The 26,301-nt window shown below is 34.5% G+C and overlaps 1 protein-coding gene and 1 long non-coding RNA gene across 5 annotated transcripts in view; both read left to right on the forward strand.

The window, feature by feature from the left end:
- Nucleotides 1–26,301, forward strand: part of LOC138707947 (uncharacterized) — a 531,488-nt gene that overhangs the window by 447,817 nt on the left and 57,370 nt on the right. The gene's annotated exons all lie outside the window — the stretch shown is intronic.
- LOC138707946 (uncharacterized) lies at nucleotides 18,596–23,530 on the forward strand. The gene is made up of 4 exons (XR_011334470.1): nucleotides 18,596–19,117; nucleotides 19,380–19,505; nucleotides 19,732–19,939; nucleotides 20,156–23,530. It is a non-coding gene; the product is annotated as an uncharacterized lncRNA (long non-coding RNA).

Consider the following 26,301-nt stretch of genomic DNA (forward strand, 5'->3'; position numbering starts at 1 on the left):
TTGAAAACATATATATCAAAAATAAAAATAAAACATTTAGATACGTATGTTACTGGTGACACTACAAGATAACATACCGGTATACAGTAAATTTAAACTTGACTCACTTCCATTTTAAGACAATCTTCTCAAAGCTATATAGTTTTGACATAGTGGACAACACAGCTATAAGCTATGAATGTCAGAGTACTATATAATAAGCAAATCATTACAGTTATTTGTTGAAACTTAAATATTTTAATATTATCCATACAACCATGAACATTTTCAAAAGTTGTGTTTATAATAAAGTAAAATTATAAAGAAAGATGTATAAAAACTTCTAAAAATGAATACATAAAAATATAAATCCAATAAAACAAAATTTCGTTCTTAGGTGAAATTAAAACATTCCACTACCAACTATACCACAATGGTCATCTCGAAAAAAAAAAAAAAAAAAATCCACTGATAATTGAAGGGTTCAGAGTCATAGTGGGCCAAGCGCCATTTATTAAGAACGGAGAAAGCAAGGTTTAAAGTTAAGTGAATACAATAGTTTAATGAAGATTGACGTATCATTTAATTTAAATGTGCACACTTTATGTTACTTGCTATATGTTTCCATTTAATTATGGTATTAACTTAATTTTAATCCTTTTTTCTACGTTTCATATACGTGGCGCTTGGCCCACTATGGTTCTGATCCCTCCAATTATTTCTAACAAGATTGTTTTTAGAATAACCACAAAACACAGCAATAAAAATATTGGAAACCAAAGGGCATGATAATATAAATAACAATATGAATACTAACAAAAATAACATGAAAAAAATAATTTGGAACCAGAAAAACTCATAAATAAAGAAAATTAAGCTAAAGATTGGATTTTATATCCTAGAATTTTCATGTCAGACTACCAAGAAGGTAACAAAATCACTCCAAATGAATAAAGCGAATTAGTCCTTAAAGTAGATGAATTATTTATGTTATTCTTATTTCAAAGTATTAGTAAACATACAGTGTGTAAAGGGTATAAGTGCCATCCTTTTCACAGTCGTTGGGGACGATCTACAGGATCAAAAAATGTTCATACAACGTAAGGTCAAAACCTTCTATTTTTTCCAGAAAAAATATTTCTTTCCTCGTTTTGTTTGCGTTGTACTGTTTATATAGTTTATAAAATTACGAAAACATCAGTAGGCATATCTAGCAAAGAGTTAATATTAGTTTCAATAAATATTTGTATGTTCTATTACGTTTTCAAGAAATTAAATAATAATGCATGCGTAAATTTGTTAATATTCTGGCGTGAAAGACGTGACAACGTTCAGCAGTATTTATTCCGCTCAGACGTACAGCTCAGCTGAGTTCAAGCTCCCTGTCCATAGGTCTCCTGCCCAGCGAATAGCAGTTCAGTAGAGGTATTCGATAAATAACGTACAATGCCATTCACAGTTCAGAAATATCATATGTTATTAATTTATGGAGAAAGTCGTCGTAATTCAAGTGCGGCAAGAAGGATGTAAAACCGACGTTTTACTGAAAGAAAGTTACCTAATCGGCGAACGTTTGTAGCAGTTTCTCAACGATTATTAGAAACTGGAATTTTCTTATCCTGTTTCGAAAATCACACAACGAGAAATTTCTTTAAAATGGTACTGCTTTACGGGAGCGGGAGAGATTAAAATTTTGCATTAGAAAAAAAATTCGTGTGATTTTGTGCAGTAAACCATTATTGTTTCTTTCTTAGACGTACAATAAAAATGGAGCAATATTTTTAAATAAAATGGAAATTTACCACTATATCCTATTAATGAGATAGAAAGCTTGTATTTGCTGCTCGTTTCATGTAAACAACAGTTGTCCTGGTCCGCACCTGCATTAGAACAGAGCATCTCTTTTGTACCGGTATGTCTGTATCTGCTTGAGCTGTACTGTGTACTTCTAAACCCCCTATCCCCATCCAGCAATGTTGTCAAACGTCTGATATTGTGAACTTTAATAATTAGTTAAATATTGCAATTAGAAAAAATTGAGGACATTTGTTCTTCCTTATGACATGAATAATCATCAGTTAAAATAATGGTACTTATACCCCTTACACTCTGTATAACAGGCAAATACAAGGAATTTAAGAAATACATATGGACAAAAATGGAAAGAATACTCAAAAATCATTCGTGGGGTAATCCTATTGCCCTCCTTGGCAGCAGGAGGATTACATAATGATCTGTTTCTTTAGCATTTACAAACGAAATATTTGTCCCCATGTAGAAGGACTTTCTTCGAAGAAGTCAGAATTTATTCTTAGACGAGAGAACAAATCTCTGTTTTTCTTAAATACGAAGTCAGCAATAGTCATCCTTAAAACTTAAAATAAAAGTTAATATTAATATAAAATATCTACTACAATTAAATGCAATACTTCTTCTTCTTCTTCTTCTCTTCATGGAGTAGGAGAGTCTCCTGTTCCGTCCTCAACTTTCCACCTTGTTCTTGGCCGACCAATATCTCTCCTCCCTTGTGGTTTATAATCCAATACCTATTTCGGTATTCGTCCATTGTTCATTCTTCTTAAATAATTCGACCAACGAATTCTATATTCCTTTATTTTATCTATAATTGGGAGCAGGTTTAGTTCATTCCTTATATCATCATTTCTATATCTATCCAATCTTGTAAATCCTTTTACTCCTCTGAGAAATTTCATTTCCACTGACTGGATTCTATTAATATCATTTTTCTTCAAGACCCATGCTTCACATCATTATAAGAGAGTTGGTATAGCGATTGTCTTATAAAATTTATTTGCGTTTCTTTCCTTGTTTTCTTATTTAAATTATTGGCAATTGTGCCACATATAGCCTGGAAGCTTTGTGTTTTAATATTCACATCCTTATCATAATCATAGTAATATCGCAACCTAGGTATTTAAAATGGCTCACCTGTACTATAACAGTATTATTTATTATTATTTTACTTCTAACTGGATGTTTTCCTCTGAAAGCCATCACTTTTATCTTTTGTATTGAGACTTTTAGATTATATTTTCCACATTTTGTATTTAATTTGTGTATGGCCTTTTGCAAGTTATCTTCACTATCCTGGATAATTATCTGATAATCTGAAAATAGAAGGGTATTTAAAATGTTTTGTCGATTTAGTGAAATCCCGTCATTAGTACATTTCTTCCATTCTTTGAGAATGTCGTCTATGTATATATTAAAAAGACTTGTTGACAGACCACGTACTTGTCTGACACCTTCATTAATTACAAATTCTTCCGATAATTTTCCTTTTATTGATATTCTATTCATTGTTTTGGAATAAATCGATTTTATAACTTGTATTAAGTGCAGTGGAATGCCTCTTCTTTCCATGATTTTCCATAACGTCTTGGGATGTAGTGTATCAAAGGCTCTTTCGTAATCGATAAAGCCAATATGTGTCTCTAAATTATGCTCTCTTCGCTTTTGTATAATCATGTTAATTGTAAATATGTCATCCATGCAAGATCTTCCATGTCTGAAATCATTTTGTTCTTCTTGCAGTATTTTATCAGATATAGTTGTAAATCTTTTATTTATAATTTTCGTATATATCTTATATGCAACATTTAATAACGTAATTCCTTTATAATTCACTGGTGAGCTTCTTTTTGCTTTTTTAAAAAGAGATATTACTTTCGCTTTTATCCATTCATCTGGTATTTTGCAGCTCTTCCAGCATAAATTCAGAAGATGTAATAATCTTTGTTTTAATATTTTAATATTTTCCGTTTAACATTTTATTGTCCTAAACACATTAAGAAATCGCCATTCCACAGCTATTGAGACCAGAAGAGCCTTCCAGAAAATAAGACAAGTTAAAGTGAGTGAGAGAACTGTAAGAGGTCGTCTGGATGAATGTGGGCTGATTCTAGAAGACCAGCTAAAGGCCCAGAATTGTTCCAGCAACATCATGTTGAACGATTACGTTTTGCTCACAATCATGCTAATTGGAACCTGGGGGAGTGGCGACGAGTGCTCTTCACAGATGAATCGAGATTTAGTTTACAGATGGACGTGAAAGAGTGTGGAGAAGAGAAGGAGAACGTTTTTCTTCATGTACCTTCAGTTCACGTGTCAGTTTCCAAGGTGGATCAGTAATGGTATGGGGTGGAATTTCGTATGAAGCTCAAACAGAACTTGTTTTCATTAAAGGAGGTGCTTTGACTGCTCCAAGATATATCGATGAATGTCCACACCTGTGGAGTAACGGTCAGCGCGTCTGGCTGCGAAACCAGGTGACCCGGGTTCGAATCCCGGTCGGGGCAAGTTACCTGGTTGAGATTTTTTCCGGGGTTTTCCCTCAACCCAATAGGAGCAAATGCTGGGTAACTTTCGGTGCTGGACCCCGGACTCATTTCACCGGCATTATCACCTTCATATCATTCAGACGCTAAATAACCTATATGTTGATACAGCGTCGTAAAATAACCCAATAAAATAAAAAATATATCGATGAAAGTCTAATTTAACATGTGGTACCATATGCCCCACTTAATGGTGGAAAGTTCCTGTTATTGCATCACAATGCACGCCCTCATGCTACAAGAATCGTGGATGAGTTCCTTCACGACGCTGGATTGAATAGGATGACACGGCCAGCAAGAAGTCCTGATATAAACACTATTGAACATGTGTGGTGAATGCTAGGGAAGCGAGTTAGAACTCGTCTAACTCCTCACAGCAACTTACAGCAGCTCCGAAATGTTCTAAGTAAAGAATGGAATAGAATCGACCAGACTGACATCCACAATCTAATCGAAGGGTTGAATCGGCGAATGGTAACAGTAATGCAGTCACGGGGAGCCAATACCCGCTATTATCAACATCTGTGTGGCCACAAAATCAGTTGAACATTTGGAAGAAAATTGATATAATTTGTAAGTTTTTACACCTTTTAATTATATCCATTGTTTGGCGTTGAAAATAATAGCGCAAATGTTAATGAATAAGTTTTTTTTTCTGGGAAGCAATGTTTTCTTCATTTCATAAAGGATTTTATGATTCTCATTTCATTAAAAATTGAGAAACTTTAGGTGGCCCGGTTTTTTTGCCGGTGAGTGTAGTTGTTTATTATTGCAGAAAAATGACTTTCAGATTTCACTTGTTTATTGAGTGTTTATGTAATGTGTACTAGTAAATAGAATCCATGTACTTTTCATTTATTTTTAATATTTCTGTGCTAGATTATGTTTCTACCCTTAAATTAAAAACTCAAGGTGTTGATTTACGAATAATTACAGCTCCAGCTATAGTCCATTCATGCTTTCAAGCATGAATATATGAGTGGACCACAGTTGGGCAACTCAGAATACAACTATGTACCAATGCTTATTATTTTTTAACACTTGTAATTAAATAATTTCAAACACATATGTCAATATTTATTTACTATAAACTTACAAGAGTCCAAAGCCAAAATTTCACTTAATCTGGATGAATAGTACCGAATATACAAAGAAAAATGTGAAAAAATGTGGACCATTGTTAGGGGAAACTACGGTACTTCATGTAGGGTTGAGTCCATTTCATCAATTTCTGGATCATACCATAATTTTTTGTAATATTCCAGGCATCCCTTCTCTTTAATAATATTTAGTTCTGCATTATCTTTTTCTTCCGTATTTAAGTGTCTCATAATTTTATAAGCTATTTCTTGTCTTCCATGAAAATCATTTTCAATATTACGTGCAAACGGGTCCCAGGATTCTTGATGTGCTTTTGTGACTAATATCTTTGAATAGTTTCGTTTTTGTTTATATATATATCTCTTTCGTCTCTTCTGCATTTAGTTGTAGCATCTTTTTGTACGCTTCCTTCTTTCCTTCTATGGCTACAGCTATCTCGGGTGTCCAAATTCTTAAACCCTTCCTTCTTCTATTTTTAGTTTTTGATCCTAAAGCTTCATTTGCTGCTATTTTTATGATTCCCTGTATGTTGTTCAATTCTTTATTTATATCCAAATCTATTGGGGTATTAGCTGTGATCGAATTTATTCGTGTCTGATATAAATTCCTGATACTTGCTTGCTTCAAAAGGTAAATCTTGTACATTTGTGTCTCTGTTGGTGGTTCTTTTTTATTTTATGTCTTTTACATGTAACCATTATTTGGATTTTTGACATTACTAAGAAATGATCTGAGTTCACATCATTTCCTCTATAAACCGTTGTATCAATTATTTGTAATGCTATCTTTCTATTAGCAATTACATAATCTATAATTGATCTACTTCCTCTAGCGCTCCAAGTATATTTATGGATATCTTTCTTCCTGAAGAATGTGTTTGTTATTTTGAGATCATTATATGTTACAAACTCTTTCAGTTCCTCTCCATTTTTGTTTACAGTCTCTTCTCCGGATTTTCCGATTGCATTAGGGATATTTATATTCCCGACCCTAGCATTGAAATCCCTTGCAAAAATAAGATAGTCTTTCGTATTCCATTTACGTAGTTGTTTTTGAAGATTTTAATAAAATTCTTCTGTATCTTCTTTTTCGCTTTCCTCCGGGGCATATACTGTAATTATGGTTAGATGTCCTTTTTCTAAATTAAACCTTGTCATTAAAATTCTGTTGTTTATAAAAGTATAGCCATGTAGCTTATTTTTTCATTTCTTATCAATACTGCGACACCACTGCTAGCTCTTTCATTTTGAGGTTTTCCATTATAAATCATTACATAATTATCTAAGTATTTCATTCCTGTACATTTTAGTTTTGTCTCTGATATTACTGCTATGTTTATTCTCTTAGGCATCAGTTCATTTTCCAATTCTTTTTCTTTATTTCGTAGTCCTCTTACATTCCATTCTCCCAAGTATATTGTATCCTTAACACCAACTCGTTTTCCTTTTCTTCTTGCTGTGGTCGTTACCATTATTTCCGTCCGGCTTCATTTGTTGCGGACTGTCAGCATAACGAATAGAAAGAAGAAGTGTGTGCACTCCTATCTTTTCAGCATTGTCGACGGTGACCAAGAGAATCAGTGGCGCTGCGATCGGTATTGCTCAATTGGAAGCGAATATCCATAAAAGAAACAGTAGAGTGTTCGTTAATTTCGTTTGCTTTTTTAGTGTAATTAAGTGCGTTAAATACTTTAAGTGCCAATAAACTAATCTGCAATTATTCGTACACGAGTGACAAGTGAGTAGCTCTCACGATTTATTTATTAAAGGACGAGATTATTATGTTTTTCTCGTGTTATATTTGAAGCAATGCCTTCGTGTTTTGTTCCGGGTTGTAGGGCGGGATATGGCGGAAAGGCAGCCAATAAACACTTTTTCACCCCTCCCAAGGACAAGGACGAATTTTATAAATGGTCAAGGGCGATCCCAAGAAAAGACAGGCCATTGTCGCGAACAAGTTCTATTTGTGACTCTCATTTCTCAGACGATTTTATTGTTAAAGTAGGCGCGTTCGTTGTGAATAACGAAAAAGTTGAATTGCCGAGACTGAAGTGGAAATTAAAACCAGGTGCAGTTCCTAATATTTTTCCGAACCTGCCCAAGTACCTCTCAACGCCTATCAAATCCCGAAAACGACCAATACGGAAAATTCAAGAATCCACATCTCCTCGTAAAAGAAAGAGAAAGGATGAAGATTATCTTCCTGAGACATATTCCGGAAACAAGAGGTGAACCAAATTATGTTGATATTCAATCTTCTTCTTCTTCTTCTTCTACTACTACTACTAATAAAGAACTAATTGTTGCTTCTGATCCCCAGAAAAAAATAGCATAGCTGAAAAACCAACTGAGGTATGTAAATCGGAAGTTAACGCGCGCTAAGGTCTGTCTGTCATCAGCCAAAGCTAGAATCAGCGCTTTAGAAAGCGAAGTTAAAAGTACAGAATTGCATTATAAGGACACTGCAGGTCTCAGTAAAAAGCAGAAAATAGTAGTAGATACCATGTTAAAAAAATGTAATATTAAGAATCCTAATGGAATGAGGTACAGCAGTGAATTCATTCTAGAAAGTTTATTGCTTCAAATAAAATCACCTAAAGGATACAGACATTGTTTACAACATGAATTGCTACCACTCCCTTCTGAAAAACACCTAAGAAAATTATGTAAGGGACTTAAATGCCCCTATGGGGTAAATCCACACGCCATTGATGCTATTGCACAGTGCTACAAAGATGAAGACGAAAATAATAAATACGGTGTATTAATATTCGATGAAGTGAAACTTAGGGAAGAAATTCACTTTAATAATGCAACACTTCAAGTAGATGGCGTCGTTGATTTCGGGGATCTAACACCAGACCTCATAAACATCAACTGGCAAACCACGCTTTGGTGTTCATGTTTATTCCCTTCCTGCAAAGCTGGGTGTAACCCGTCGCGATTTATGCCAGTAGAAATGCTGCACCTGGGGATATTCTTGCAAAAATATTCATCCAAGTAATTTTGCAACTGGAGGAAGCAGGAGCAAGAGTTGTAGGCTTTATATGTGATGGAAGCCAAACAAATAAGAAAGCTTGGAAATCGTTAGGCATAAGTGGAAAGAAGGGTCAGTCTAAGTGTTTTATTTTAAATCCTGCAGACGATGAAAGGAAATTGTGGGCATTTTCTGACTTCGTTCATATCTTAAAATGTATACGAAACAATTTTAATTGTAAAAACGTCGTTTATTATAAGAACGAATTAATATACTTCAGTTTTTATAAATTGCTGTATAATGAAGATTCTTCAGCATGTAAAGGGCTTAAAGTATGTCCTAAACTGTCTTCAGCACATATAGAACCCTCTTCCTTTGAAAAAATGAGTGCAAGACTAGCCTTTCAGATTTTCAGCAACAGTGTAACCAACGGCATGAAATTTTATCGAGAAATTTGTACATCAGGTTTCGAAGGCACCGAAAGTACTGAACAATTTACAAGGGATTTAAATCAAGTTGCAGATTGCTTAAATTCAAGTATCCTCATTAAAGGTCTCTATAAAGGTTCGAATTCTCACACCGTCCTCATCAATTTTCTTCATTCCATCAACACTACAAACAATACTTTCGCATCTGACAGAACCATGGAATCTTTGAGAGTTTCTCTTCAAAGTACACTGGAATTGTGTGAATTTCTTTGGAGCAAAGGGTTCCGATATGTGTTAACTGCAAAATTACATCAAGATCCCCTGGAACGCCATTTCGGAATCATGCGATCATTGAGCTACGACGACCATCTTTCAACTATTGATTTCCTCCAATTACATATGTTGCAATGCATTTACGTCCCTATAAAAGAGACCTTGTCATCTGGGGGGAACTGCGAACCAAAATCGGATGCGCCCTTGACATCTTTCGTGAACCAAATGCGTTTACTAGTCCGAAATGTAGAACAGCGTAATAAAGAAATAAAAACATCGACGGAAAAAAATCTTAAACAAAAAATTGTCCTTCAACATGATTCCGAATTTCAACATTGGGAAAGTGCTATTCCAGAATTAGAAAATTCATCTACTCTCGCAGAGAAATGCTTGATATATCACCTGGCTGGATACGTGGTGAAAAATAGTTCTAAATTTATTCAATGTAACCAATGTGCCCGCTCCCTCCGTCATCATGGACACAAATCACCGTATTCCGCACTTACAGAAATAAAGGATTACGGATCTGATCGTGACATCTCCTTCCTGACTCATCCTTCGAAGAGCGTGTTTCATATGCTTATGCAAACAGGAAAGACAATAAAAGAAAAATTGAGCGATGGAATGTGGGGCGACATATTTCACGAGTGCATAGACAGTATTACCTCAATTGTAATTAAGCCACCGGGAACAGGATGCTGCTTGGATCATGCCATGGATATCATACCGAAACTAATTTTTCACTATATGAAATGTCGGTTCTTCTTCCGGACGAAACAAATCCGACGAGAACTCCAAGCTCCGAGAGCCGCCAAATCATCTCGTAAATTCTCCAAAGTGTCGGACAAGTAACTGTAGGTGAATACATATTGCACTCCTACAAGTAGGCCTAAGTTAAGTTTTACATATTAAACTATTATTTGTTTTATAGTGTGATGTATATGAATGTGTTTTTCTTTCAAATAGTTTAAGTACAATGCCAGTTACGTACGTATATGGAGCGAATGGTAAACAGTGAAACTTACGTTAAATGTATTTTCGTACTTACACACGGAACAGACTGAGCGAATTCTGCACTAGCGCCGCGTGGTATCGGCCGTTTGAATTAACAGAGTGCGACCACTACTTCTTTCTATTCGTTATGCTGTCAGTTTAAAAATGTCCCCATGACAGGTTACGAGCCTGTTGATGGGTTAATCCAGTGATGGGGCTGCCATCTTAATGCCTCTGGACTGGCATCCTCGTTTAATTTACCAAACGGGAGGGGTGCCTTCTCCGCCAACTGAGCCGTACTGAAAGATTCTTTCTTCGCCTGAGTCGCCGTTGAGGTCTTCTTCACCATAACCCCGGCAGGGCCCTCCATATTTATGTCCCCTGGAGAGAGGGTGTCCCAGTATTTTAAAGCCCCCAGGAATTTGGCTCCTTGTTGGTCCACGGGTCCTTATTGTTAATTATTCGGACCACCCCACCATATCTGGTGGGATCCCTCATCCGCCACCTGAGGGACGCGCCCGATAGGTGTTACAAGGTCCGTCACTTTATAAAGATAAATAATTCATTCACCAACCAATGTGTAATCCACTTCACCATACAACTCATTCATATTTCCCATCATCCTAATTTTTGTTGTCACATCTACATCATCATCAAATAGTGATGAAATTGACACCTCCTCTGTCAGGTACCATAAGCGATTCAGGAATGTATTCAAAACTGTCTTTGAAATAGTTGGGTCAATCATTTTGTATTTCCTTATAAATAAAAAAAAAACAAATATTGATTTCAGACATTTACAAATGAATGACACAAGTCAAAGTTTAAGGGAAGTTTCACTATGAACAAATACCTCTTAATGCTTGGTGGTATTTTTCCGGCATTCGAATTTCACATCTTAGCAGAGATATTTTTAATGAATAGATTACTCTTGCCATCCACCGGGCTTGGTGCATTGCACCTTGTGAACGGATTTATAGTTTCTTCTCCAAATCTTCTCCTTAAAATATGATGATAACTCAATTAGTTGAGGGTAATCACCTTTTAATGTTACATGTAGAAATTCGTTTTGAAGAGAATTCCAGAATTTCTTTAATTGAAGTTGATTTGTATGAATCTTTCGTCATTGTAAAAATTGTTAGCGTTTATATTTTCTCAGCTTTCTTTCAGTTTTTCTAACTGACTATCAGAACTCTTTGCGATATAAGGTGTTTTATTTTCAAGTGTACTACGTAAAACTAGATCGTTACTGTGATGGCGGCAAGGAAAAAACAGCTATTCTCCGTTCAACTTTTGCTCAATTAATATATAGGCACCATTAATGTGACCAATATGTGAAGCAGTTATGTCACAGCAAAAATTTTAACTTTATTTTCTAATTTTCCCTCTTTTAATACATTAAAATATTTATTTGTCTGTTCCTTGTTGAAAGAGGTTCATAATTTTGGAACGCCAGTTATTTGTTCACTGTCTCCATAGGTAATAACACTGGAGTCCTCCGTTTGGTTACTTTGAGTACAGCTTAGATGCACATGGATCATGGAATGGAATTTAACTGAGGAGGGCACGGATGGCCCAGCACTGCGACCTATTGAGATCTATTGCGCTAACCCTCGATATGGAATAAGTTGCGTGCCACAGATCCCCTACGCGCACCGCCCTAATCACACGACTCCCTTAACGACCCGTCCCTACAGCCGACAGAATTCATACATCATTCCTGCTTCGGCAAATACCCCCAAAGCCCCCCCCCGTCGGTCGAGGAAAAACTCCTCCCCCGAGTAGGTCCGCCTCGGGTGCCATTGTAGAAGCTATCCAACATCGTTGAACTACATTCCACGAAGGCCCGTCGAGGGAGTCAGCAGCTTCGGGAGGCCGCCTGTAGAGTGATCTGAAAACCCAGAAAAGGGATGATGAGGGAGGGAAAGTAAGTGGCGAAGATGAGTAGAGTTCCAATCGCCTGATAAAGTTACCTGATATTCATTCATAGGAGTGAGGGGAAAACCCAAAAAAAACCTCACCCAGGCAACTTATCCTAACTAGGAATTAAACCCGGGACCGCTGGGTTCAGAGTTAGACTCGCTATTCCCACAGCCACAACGGTGGACACACAGGGGTTATACTACATAGCTTGGAATAAGAGCTCTGACTCGTCTTCTCGCTCCGTTTCGTGTATTTAAATATGCTTATTTGTATACAGCAGTATATGCACTGAAAATGAGAATATTACTCACGTACCAAATATACTGTCACGTGGATTTAATATAAACAAAATGTCTATTTTAAGCCATCTTATGGGCAACAGAAGATTATTTCCACAATAGATTCCAGATAGGTAAGCTTTTTTGTTTCACAATATATTTTTCACTCAAAAAGTAAAAACCGGTATTCGTTACTTTTTCCTATTCACAGACTTTGAATATTTAAATTGTACTTTTAAAATAAATGGATATATTTCATCAATGTGAATATGTGTTTAGAAATAAATAATGTGATAATTTTTTTGAAATGATTGAAATTCGAATAAAATTAAAAACCAGTTAATATTGAAATATATAAATGCACATTTCGGCCCTCTTGTTTCAACTTCTGTTCACTTTCAAACGTTTCAAGATTGTTTCGTCTTCATGTATTACCGTCTATAACGCAACATTATTTTATTATTATTATTACTAGACTTCGTTGAATTGCCACACGGGTCCACACTTGTGGAGTAACGGTCAGCGCGTCTGGCTGCGAAACCAGGTGGCCCGGGTTCGAATTCCGGTCGGGGCAAGTTACCTGGTTGAGGTTTTTTCCGGGGTTTTCCCTCAACCCAATAGGAGCAAATGCTGGGTAACTTTCGGTGCTGGACCCCGGACTCATTTCACCGGCATTATCACCTTCATATCATTCAGACGCTAAATAACCTAGATGTTGATACAGCGTCGTAAAATAACCCAATAAAAAAAATTGCCACACGCAGCATGCTATCAGGTTGCCGATGTACGGTAGTATAGAGGAGGTGAGCGGCCGCCCGGTCTCGTAGTATAAGCAGTTCATGTTAAGAGTTGTGACCGGTCCAAATAGATAGAGCAGCTACAGCTAATGTTACCTATGTAAGCACTTGTTTTTGCATTACTGTGGTTGGAATAGTCAAAGCTTAACATTTGTTCAGTGCAGACAAAAATTCCATCAAACATACTACAATGAGAATGTTGCTGTTCCAAACAATTGCCCCTGGAATACCCTTAGCCCCGCAGTCAGTCTTGACCCGCTGGAAAACGTGGTTGGATGCTGTTAATTATTATGCAGAATATTACGCCAAAATAATGGAGGTAATTGATGCATTATATAGCACAGACAGTTCCGCTGTTGCAGCTGTAAAATCATTGCCTTCTGAACAGCTATTGGAAGATATTCTGTTCATTGATTCTAATTTTAAAATCGTGTCCAAAAGCATCATCCTGTTAGAATAGTCTGAACTCAACTCTCAGAAGCCCTTAATATAGTGGATAAAGTATCACAAACCATTATCCAAAATAACAATTCATTAATTTCAGAAAAAGTGAAATGTAAGTTGAGAAACATTATTGCTAAAAATTCTGCCTATTCACAACTTCGTATTATAAATGATGTACTATCAGGTCACGACAAGACATCTGAAGTTGGTGTACTAAAAAGTAGTGACTTTCCGTTCTTCAATTATGTACGTATTACATCGTGTGATGTTGAACGTACAGTTTCCCTGGAAAATAATGAGACGATTGAATATTCCTAAGTCTCAGATGTAAAACACTGCGCATGATCAGAGACCAGAGTACTGATACACAAGATAACGAATATTGAGTTACTTAGATACAGGCTATTTGGTTTGTTACTAGCTTCGTTCCGAAATTCACTTCAAAAACTGCAAAAAATATAATATTACGTAAATAAAAGATAAATATATACCTAAATCGTGCAGTTAAATCGACAATGGACCTTCATGACTAGATTAATACTCCGCACAGAACGGAAAACTTTCGTGTCGTTGCAATAGCTCAGACGCTAAGACTTCCGCGTGTTGTGTAGAAGAGAGCGAGTTCGATTCTTAGTCTACATCAACGATTTTTTTTTGTCTAAATAACGTTGAAATAGCTAAGTAACGTTGAAATAGAGTTTTTCAAAGTCCTCAGATTAAGTGTTAATGATCACAGACAATACAAAATTACAAGTTATAATATTTTAAACGTTAATTTAATGAATGCATTTATATACACACATATACAATGTAAATGCACATATATTAAAAACTAACAATTAAAATGAAACTAACAAATATTCCTAAGCCACACAGACAAACTTTTACAAAGGTTTAGAGTCCTTAGGCTATGTCATTTGTTGAGTAATTATTAGAATAATTTGTTAGTAGCTTTTCCAAATGTGTAATAAATGCACTCGCACGAAACAATTTTTGTTAAAAGTGTGGCTTTGGATTATTTTATTCTCACCCCTTCAGTTGATTTTAATTATCTTATCTACGTGTTTGCAATAGTGTTTAATTTAATGTGCTTTCAACTTTATTCATATTATGATTGAATGAAAAAGGACTGTTGCAGTTATTGACTGATTACATATATTAATACTAATTATTAAATGCATCTGTTAAGTAACTAATTGCAGTATCTTTTGAAATATATTGAATGTTTAAGTTGTCAATAATATTTCTGTACTATATACTATAAGACTTTAAAAGAATTTTCAATAGATTTGGGACCCTCTACTTTATAATCACTTGTTTTAATGAAAAAATATTTTCTTTCTTAGGATATCTACAAGTTCAACTTTAATAATATTCCGAATAGCTTTAATTGCATTATCTGAATTTTATACTTTTCTATTCAAATGTATTCTATTTCCCTCTTTCATAATTGAAAAAGAGAAGGATAACCACCTATGCCCACCGACGCCATCCAAATCGAGACGAATTGTGGGATCAACTTGTTGACACCTGGAAAGATCTCGCCGGGGATTAGAACTTATTCCACAATCTCGTGACATCCATGCCGGACTGACTTAGAACTGTAATAGAAGCTGATGGCATGTGGACAAGATTTTAAGTTAACAGGTCTCTTTTTGTTTCGTATAATTTTTGTTTGAGGAAGAATACTTTTAACTTCCAAGTAAGATTTATTTATTTATTTTTTGACGAGGTTCAGCCCACTTGTAAGACCCAGAAATTGGGCATAAATTATTCATATTTTTCGACAAATTAGATAGTCGAGGAACTCTGAAGAAATTAATTACACCTCAATAAAAAAAAGTTTTACCTGGGATCGAACACGAAACATTTCGGTTAAGCAGTGGAACCGACACGCTACTATATGAGCTACCGAGACAAGACAGTGACAGCAGCAGTCTAGAATGTAGATCCGATAGCAGGCATTTGCCATTCGGTACAGAGAAGCAATGATATTTTGTGACCCGAGCTATGTTGTGAAATCGTGGCCTTAAATGGCTGTCTTCTTCGTGATCCTTATTCTGGTCCTTGTCCTTGTTGTGGTCCTTGTAACAATTCTTGTTGTATTGTCATGAAACTTATCGTTACGTCGATATCGAGTGAACCGCGCTGTAGAAGTTTAACTTCCGACGACTAAGAGTCGTCTCATTCCTTTTAAGGGTAACTGTACATTTCCCCAAAATAAAAACTGTTTAAATGACCATCGGAGGAGATTACTTTGCAGTCGCTCAAAATGTACGTAACTGTTCACTCCAATGCACATATTCAAGGATGATGTGAGTGTCTTACATTAAATTTTAAGAGTTAATATATCTCACTACAAAATAATAGTGTATTTACATTTTTAGACATTTTGCTACTTCAGTGATCATTCATTATATTTCTTGAATACAGGATACAGGTTGTATTGTAACCGCAGTATACTGCTCAGTGTTTACATCAGAGGTATACTCCATCGTTTGCACGCTGCCTTCTCATACAGTCTATACCGCGTGCGCAGTAAACCTTGCGATTCTCGTGGCAATTCCACGAAGTCTAATTATTATTATTATTATTATTATTATTATTATTATTATTATTATTACTTGTGTGCCGGAATTTTGTCTCGCAGGAGTTCTTTTACATGCCAGTAAATCTACTGACATGAGCCTGTCGCATTTAAGCACACTTAAATGTCATCGACCTGGTCCGGAATCGAACCCGCAACCTCGGGCATAGAAGGCCAGCACTATACCAACTGCACCAAACAGGCCGACCTGTAAATTGTATGACACTGTTTCAACTGGTGTTGAAGGAATTTAGTACAACTTTAAACTTCTTTTCAATTAAGATAAGATTTTGGAACCTAGAATTAAATTCATTTTGAATTTCAATTAATATTTGCACATAATCGTTTAACATGGCTTCACCACGAGCAGTTTCTATCGTTCGAAAGTGAGCCATACTACCTTCCCGAAACTGACTTACGAAAAGTGCAAGTTTACGACTGAAATCTCGTAATTTAATCAACATATCAACAATGAACTGGCCTTTTCCCTGAAGAGAGATATTTAAATTGTTTAAGATTGGTAAGTTCTAACGTACCCTATCTCATGTAATAATACAACTTTCAATTCCTGAACCTTTATACTGCAATCTTCACCAACAATACCATCGTATCTATGTGTCAACTAGTAATAACGCATTATATTATGTTTTCCTATTTCTTTGAAACTTTTGTGGCAGATAAGTATTGACTCCAGCTGCTGTGAAAAAAATAAGTATTTTCCCACCCAATATTGAAAGAATCTGCTTGATGATCACTTTTCCGTCTTTTAGATTCCTTCATTATGTAGCCGTAGATAGGCAAAGTGAAATCGCTACTGATAATACACACTACATCAGTTATAGGGAAGACCAGGTAACTTGATACCCTAAGGGTGAAACCTAACCATTTTTCCCCCATTACTACAAATGCTAGTGGATTATGGTGATTTTCTAGTTTGAAGGTTGAATTTTCTTTTGCCAACTTCGTTTCGAATTTCGATACTGACAAATACTATAAATGGTAGTGATTTTGTAACCGGTATGTTGGCAGCTGAGGCAAATATCGACAATATTTGCCGGTACTGGAGTTCCATGAAATTAAAATTGTACTAGATTTCTCAGCCGGTTACTGGAAGATAGTGAAATTCGAACTTATTAATAATTAATTAATATTAGTATTAATATTAATACATAATAGTTATGTTATGTGTTGCGTTGTGGTTATAATTCAAGAATAGTCAGATAAGTACGAATGAATATAATATACTTGGGCGTGATAATGCACGTGGGTAATGGATAGAAATATTATTTCAAATTTTAATGAATTTCTTTCGTGTTTAGATTTTTATTACTATGTCAAAAAAAATGAAATAGTGTTGCAGTGACTCCTCCAAGGAAGAAAATGTGTGGCATTCAGAGTACGCTTCAGAAATCTGTAGTTCACGTGTATAATGAGTTGAAGAAAGAAGATAATGAAGAAGGAATTATGCTAACGGAGGCAGCAATTACAACCAGAATAGGACAATTATTAGGAGTAAGTATTCTTAAGCATACATTTCAAAGTGGTATTCAGTTTTAGGAGTTTGCACTAATAATTTCATGATTGTGGTCAAACAAAACAAATTTTTAGGTTAGGCCTAATGTTTAATCAAGTCAGTGATTTTCATATTGCCAAACTAAATACATTTAAGATACTGTAATACTGCAGTAGGTGATAGCTTAAATACATTTACAAATTAGACGAACAAGTAATCAAACAGCACGAAAGTAAATTTCCAGTTTTCTCTTTTGGTATTAAATTAACCGTTCAGATTACAATTTACATGCCACATCGGCCGAAGAAAATACAAGTCATATTGTAATTATTAACTTGATATTGCAGAAAATATTACATGAATGTTGGCCTGTTATGGTGCTTAAAAATAATTCAGTTTTATATAATAACTATATAACATACTCTATAAAGCATAGGAACGTTGACTCTGGCTGAATAATTTATTCATGACTGGTCTAAGTAATATTAAATATGGTGTTTCTTCAGAAAAGCTACCCCACCCAAAGTACTTGTTAAGATATAACACTCGAGAGGACGAGGACGCACTACTGGGAAACTAACCATTTCTCTTCGTCCTGGACCTCTCGCATGTTATATTGGTAATTAGTAACAAGTTTGAGGGAGGGACTACAACAATGCATTAGAATATACAGGTAAGTGTCAAAGGATTTTTGTGCTGAAAGTATTTGTGGCTGTGCACGTGTTCATCACTATGTAAATATCACAGAAATCAATTAAACAAAATAAAATTATGCCTTCTTTGGTGTAGCTTTTCTGGAGAATTACCTAAATATTAGCCTACTTAAACCTATCGTAGACCCAACCTAACATGTTGATCATTTTCTATTCATATAGCTGTAAATGTTGGTATTATGCATGAATTTTATGATATAACAATTTTTAGAAGTATTATGTTATTGTTTGTTATTACAGCTTGGCTTAACTACTGCCACGAAAGTGATAAATTCACATAAGGGGACCCCACTCGTGACACCAGGAAAACATAGACTACGTAAACATCCAGTGACTGATGCTGATGATTTTACGAAAGATGCAATTGCGAGATTTATTTATGACAAGTTACATAAAGTTAGGGAAGTTACAGGAATTATTGTGTTGATTTATGCAATGTAATTCTGATATTAGTCATAGGCCTATGTATAAAAATATGGCATAATTTTCATTCACTGTTACAGGGGAAGTACTAACAGCAGCAAAAGTTCTGGAACATATGAATGATGATTATGAAACATATTTATTTAGAGTATCCTTATCATCGGTGAAAAAAATTTTGAAAGAGATGAAATTTCTATGGAGCAAAGGGGATCCTTATACACATGTATGAGAAAGTGATGTTATTCGTTTTTAAGAGAATATATAAGAAATGTGGAGCGTGAGAACCCTAAACCCGTAGTATTCTTGGATGAGACTTGGATTTTTATGAATGGTAAATTTCAATGTATTGTGAGACATTGAGTGATTGAATTTTTTACTAACAAATAGATTAACACTTATGTGGAATATGAAATTGCAATTAATATAGGCTACTAGTAATGAATTCAGGTGGGAACAACATGTTTTGCAATTAATAGTTTCATATTATAACTAGAGGTTAGTTATAAAATTCTTGAACGGTTTTCCTGTCTTTAAAATTTTTGTGTCTCTTAGAGTGTCAATGTGAATTGCTTTTCTCTCTCTGTTTTTTTAAGTATGATCACCCACTTATTCATGAAATAAACCAGGTGAAGTTTCCAGTGACATGAATGGTGTTATTCATAGACCAACAAATGAGGGTGGAAGATTAGATGCCGGAACGAAAAGTGGATTTATATTCGGTAAGTTATATTGATTTATATTTTACATAAATTTGGCAAGAGTAATTTTTTAAATCAGGGTACAAAAATATAAAAATTGGTGACTAAATAAAAACGTGGGAAAGCCTTTCACCAAAGAGGATCTCATGTCATGTCATGTTATGTTATGTTATGTTTTATTTTCTTTATTTAAATGCTGTGAATTCATGTGACGTAATTATATGCCCAGGTATAATTTTTATTGCAGGTGCTGATTTAATTTTTTCATGCAATTGAAAGAAAAGTCAGGACTACCATAGTGCTATGAATAGCCCTGTAGTTGAGAAGTGGGTGCAAACACAGTTGTTGACCTGAGAACATTAGGGCAATGCGTTATTGTCATGGATAGTGCTGCATATCATAGCAGACTTGTGAAAAATCAGCCAACAACAAAATGGAGGAAAGAACAGCTACTGGTGATTGCAACTGAATATAATAGATTTGTTGTACTAAATGATAAGAGTTGTACTAAATGATAAGAGTTGATGGTGTGAAATCACATTTTGATATTACATTGCAATATTAATTTCCATACTTTACAGTCATTATTATTATTATTATTATTACTATTATTATTATCTTTACTACTACTACTACTACTACTACTTATAGATGCTACTTTTTTCTTTCAGGTGAAATTGAATCTACATAAGAATCCTAAAACAACAGAGCCTTGCCAATTACTGTTCTGAAGCGGCCTTGTCTTATGTGTTGTGTCTATATACAATTAATTCTTTCAGTTTTTTTTCCCCTTTAATGTAATGAAGTTGTTGGTTGATTGATACCAAGTGTTCAGCAGTTGATGTCATTTGTTATCTTGCACTCCAATATTTAACCAGATGATTGAAAGCTGTGTAAAGTTAAACAGTCAAGACAATGATCCATATCTTCATTGAGATTTCAGAAATGGCATGGGGAGATTCTGAAATATCAGTTCTTTGTAAATATTTGAGACAATCATGGCCTGTGATAATATGAGTACTGCCACTGTAGATTTTCATAGAAGTTCAGTTATTAAATTAGGTGTATTATTTTTACTATGTATTGTACTATATTTTTGTTTCGCTTAATTGATGAATTATATATGCTGTAAATTGAATAGTAGACTGTAGGTCTATAGCTTAACTGATGAATTGTATGTGCTGTAAATTAAATAGTAGGCTGTATACCACAAGTGATGAATTGTTTATGCTTGTAATGTGAAGTAATTTGCATGATATTTATTATCAGTTTCTGTATATTTCAACTGATTGAATTGTTTATACTTTTAAATTGAATTAACTTGCTTGCTATGTATTATATTTTATAGCTTAACTGATGAATAATTGTTTAGGTTTGTCAATTTAATAATCTGAGTGCCATGTACTTCATATTTTTAGTGGAGCCACCAATGTAGCTTAGTCGGTAGACTCGTTGGCCTGCAAATTCAGAGCTGCACTCGAGGGTAGTTTGGATCCCCCATTTGGTCTGATTAGTTGGTTTCTTCTGAGGATTTTCCTCCATCGTGGAGCAGACGCCGGATGGCCTATTGCAATTTTTTCATTTGCTTTAGAATCATTCCGATTTTTGTTACCACATTGTCATGTTCTGATCTTGTTATTCTTTTAACAGTGTGGTAAGATGCAGGTATAGATAACCTTACAGTAATTTTGCTACCTTTCAGCTACCTCATTACCTCCCACTCCATAAAGTTCATGGATCCACGGAAGTACCAGTCGTCGATGTAATTCGACCATTTTGCTTAAAATATTAAAACACTGTAAAATATTGAGATTTCATGCTGTTACGTCCATTACTGCAGCAAGAACATCTGATTTTGAATCTGATAGTATGACAGCCTTCTCAGATTTATAAAGTCGATACTGGAGATTTTGTAAGCTTAAAAGTGTATCTAAATTTTCACTATCAAAATTAGTCAGTGTTTGAAGTTAGTTAGTTAGTTATTTAGTGGCGTTTAAAAAGGGCGCGTCAGCTACTATGGCTATTTGCGCCCTTATCTAAAATCTTTCACTAAACACAAACACAATACAATAACCAGAATGTTTAAAAAGCTAAAAAGCGTTGTCACGGTTAAAATGGGGCAAACAAGTGTTTGAATATAATTCCCTGTAAAAGGGAATATACTGGTATTGTACTACAACACCACTACATCTATGGCTTGGTAAACAGGATCCATCTATAAAAAATACTGTATGTAGTCACTCACTGACCAGATCATTTATCGTTTCTAATGATTTTTAAAATGTCTGGAGAAGTATCACATTTCTTAACATCATCTGTTAAAGTTAACTTATATACTATTCATTTTGAAATAACTTGGGATTGTGTTTTATTAGTAAAGTTTCCCTTAATTGAGCAAGTTTGAGTTCTCCAAGTAGAGTCAAAAAGTCTGTTGGGATTTTGGCTCAGTTTATTAATATTTGTGGACTGTGATTTTTTGTTCTAGACAACCATATTATCAGCAAATGATGAGGTTATCATAAGATCTATTTCTTTAGTTAGACCATCGACATTAATATTGGAAAATGTATTCCTGAAAACAACAATGTGGGAAGCCCAGATGAATCTGTCTCTATTTACATATTTGTGACAATGAATCAAATAATCAAGTCACTGACCCAGTGTAACACTTTATCGTGGACACCCTAAGTTTGCAATTTCTTAAGTGATTTATATCTACAGAGCCATATGATCCTTGAAAATAAATTAAAATTGTTAAGTTGTTTTTTTTTCTGTTTAAAATATCTTTAATATCTTGACTAAAATTTAAAATCTGTCCATTTGTTGAATGCAATTCTCTAAAGTCAACCCAATAAAATGAAAGTTAGTTACTAGATTCCAGGAACCAATTCAATCTATGAAATCATCTCTTCCATAATTTTGGCTATCATACTAGTAAGTGGTATGTGTCGATAACTCGAAAAGATATTAGTTGAATAATTGCTTTTCAAAATTCATGTTATGATAGATTTTCTCCAGACAGATATTGCATTTTAGATGAGATTACAAGATAAAAGTAGTGAGTTTGCTTGTTTGCCAACATGTTTAAGAAAATCAGCATGTGTATTGTCTGGACTTGGAGATGTTTTGGGTCTTATGTTATTAAATTAATAGTAATATTCAGTTCTTGATTAAATATTGTTATATAAAGTAGATTGTAGATTTAATATTTCTTTCAGTTTTTCCTTAATAGTCTGACGTACACAGATAAAACTAACAACCACACCACCAACTAATCTAATAGAAATTAAAATATAATTAAATGTAGAAAAAGTAATTAAAATTATAAATACACGTAATAAACCATAACCCCCTAATTTCAACAATATACTATTTTATTCCCTTTTACAGCTTGTAGATAATGATTAATTATAGTTATTACTTATTAGCATAATATTTATTGAACTTATTGGCTATTTCACTTCGTTTGAAAGATGTTATTGTGTACAAAAAGCATTTTTTGATGATCGTTTCATGCTGTATGTTGTGTATAAATCTATGATTTCTGGCCATCTGTTCTGTGTAATCCATCTTTTGTATAGAATTAATAAAATATTCTTTTGGTAGTAATTATTTTATTAATTGAGTATTTAATTTTCACCAGCTCACATTTCTTGAATCATTTGCTTTTTCTTATTTAAATTTAGGACACAAGAGCCAAAAAGAGACTTCACAGTTATGTATCATACATTTTTTCAATGACAGACGTGGAGTTGCAGAAATAATAAGTGTAAGTGTAGCATTATTAAGCAATTTACAAACAAATGAAATCTTTAAAAAGGTATCTAGAAGTGAAATTACTTATGGCTTTTAAGGACCAAAATTATTTTTGTAAGTTGATTTATTATTATTTCAGTTTTAGCATAGTTGTATTATCCATTTCCTTACTAATTTCAAAAGATAATCAGAAGTTCATTCGAATTCCAACCAAAAGTCAATTGGTTATTAATTTATCTACCTTTAGGAAGTACAGTATATGTACGCTGGAATCTTTGAAGTGAAGTGACAATAATTTAATTGGTCTTGGAACAGATTTGATTCTTGAATATTATATACTATACTTTGTTGAAACCTATTAATGCTAATACTAATAATAATGTAAAGGAATAAAAGAATAGAACATAGCAATACATTTCTCATTATTATTGAAACTATTTAGAATAACCTTCCAACATTAAGGTAAAGTACGGTGAGTAAAGAAGTCATTCAGTACATAGGATCGTGATTTTACTACATGTGGTGATATCTGGTAACAGTTGGCAACACTGACAAGGCGGAAATATTTGCTGTTTGGGAACTGAACTTACGTGATCCTCACTTTAGCTGCGTGGACTATCCTCTACCTATAGCAGGCTTACGTCATTCCGACGTACCTTTCCGGCGAGCTGTTAGACGGCTCTCCCGCTCCGAAGGAGCGGCCGCGCTCAATGAGCGCCATTTCTTGCAGGCCTGCTATAGACAGTCCCTCCTCTTTCGAATTCGTAATTTAATGAAGGTAAAAGTTTACCGAAAGACAAATATATGATTATTTCTCGTGACCAGAATATTGTACGAAATGGAAACAAAAATTGGAGATTAGAAGTGCAAAAATTCAAATATTTTGCAGCAACAGTAACGATTATAAATGACACTCGGGAGGAAATTAAACGCAGAATAAATATGTGAAATGCCTGTTATTATTCAGTTCAGAAGCTTTTGTCATCTAGTCTGCTGTCAAAAAATCTGAAAGGTAGAACTTAAAAAACAGTTATATTACCAGTTGTTCTTTATGGTTGTGAGACTTGGACTCTCACTTTGAGAGAGGAACAGAGATTAAGGGTGTTTGAGAATAAGGTTCTTAGGAAAATGTTTGGAGCTAAGAGGGATGAAGTTACAGGAGAATGGAGAAAGTTACACAACGCAGAACAGCACGCGTTGTATTCTTCACCTGACATAATTAGGAACATTAAATCCAGACGTTTGAGATGGGCAGGGCATGTAGCACGTATGGGCGAATCCAGAAATGCATTTAGAGTGTTAGTTGGGAGAGCAGAGGGGAAGAGACTTTTGAGGAGGCCGAGACACAGGTGGGAGGATAATATTAAAATGGATTTGAGGGAGGTGAAATATGATGATAGAGACTGGATTAATCTTGCGCAGGATAGGGATCGATGGCGGTCTTATGCGAGGGCGGCAATGAACCTCCGGGTTTCTTAAAAGCCATTTGTAAGTAAGTAAGTAATCAGTCAGTAACAGCAACAATGCTTTTTCATTCAATCATAACATGAATAAAATTGAATGCACATTAAATTAAACACTATTGCAAACACGTAGGTAAAATAGTTAAAAAAAACTGAAGGGGTGAGAATGTAATAGTCCAAAGCCACACTTTTAACAAAAAATTGTTTTGTGCGAGTGCATTTCTTACAGAGTTTGGAAAGCTTCTAATAAAATATTGTAATAATTACTCAACAATTGGCATAGGCCTAAGGATTCTAAACCTTTGGAAAAGTTTGTCTGTGTGGCTTAGGAATATTTTTTAAATTTCTTTCTAATTGTTAGTTTATATAAATGGTGTAAATGCATCCATTAGATTAACGTTTATAATATTATAATTTGTAATTTTGTATTGTTTGCGATCATTAACACTTAATCTCAGGACTTTGTAAAACTCTATTTCAACGTTATTTAGCTATTTTAACGTTATTAGGCAAGAAAATCGTTGTGTAGACTAAAAATCGAACTCGCACTCTTCTACACAACACGCAGAAGTCTTAGCGTCTGAGCTATTGAAACGACACGAAAGTTTTTCTTCCTGTGCGGAGTGTCGATCTAGTCATGAAAGTCCAATATCGCTTTAACTACACGATTTATGTATATATTTACCTATTATTTACGTCATATTACTATATCTTTACAATTTTCGAAGTGAATTTCGGAAAATTGCTAGTAACAAACCAAATAGCATGAATTTAAGTAACTCAATATTCGTTATCTTGTGTGTTAGTTCTCTGGTCTCCGATCATGCGCAATGTCTTACATCTGAGAGACTTAGGAATATTCAATCGTCTGATTCTTTTCTAGGGAAACTGTACGTACGTAAGTACATATATACATACATACACATATACACACATGCACACATACATAGGCCTACATACACACAACATTCCTATCACTTATGAGGTTCCAGTCTTCATACTTCTGGCTAAGCATACAACTATATAATCCTACCATAAATTTCAGTTCCAATAAAAATAGTTAAACTATTACTTATAATTATATTGATCACATCCACAGTGACGTTCACCAATCAGATATTTCTTCTTCACCAATATTGTAATCGCAGTAAGGTGTAGAACTGTAGAGCGTGCACGATAACGATATTGTTATACTTGAAATCAGTAGAAATTTGATCTACGTAAACATTAACATTTTGGTCCTACGGAATTATCTGTTATGGTTACCATTGAATATCACCGTTCTGCATGGATTTTGTTGTTTTGAAATAAATTAGCGTTTCTGAACCACAATTTCACACTGATTGCAAAATGAAATCCGTTTTCGCGTACCACGTCAGAATTTTTTACAATTCAAAATTTTATGTTTTCAATATTTTTCGTAATATAGTAATATTACAGTGTGCTTTTCATTTGTTAAAAAGGCACGACAGCTTATAATTTAAACTTTATTACATAAAATGTGACATAACATATTTTAATTATGTTCGTATTTGATATTTATTAAAATCTACTAACTATATCCGCCCATGAGGGATGTACAAAATTGTATCCTCCAC

This window comes from Periplaneta americana, chromosome 10, assembly GCF_040183065.1.
Source record: "Periplaneta americana isolate PAMFEO1 chromosome 10, P.americana_PAMFEO1_priV1, whole genome shotgun sequence".
Taxonomy (NCBI): Eukaryota; Metazoa; Arthropoda; class Insecta; order Blattodea; family Blattidae; genus Periplaneta; species Periplaneta americana.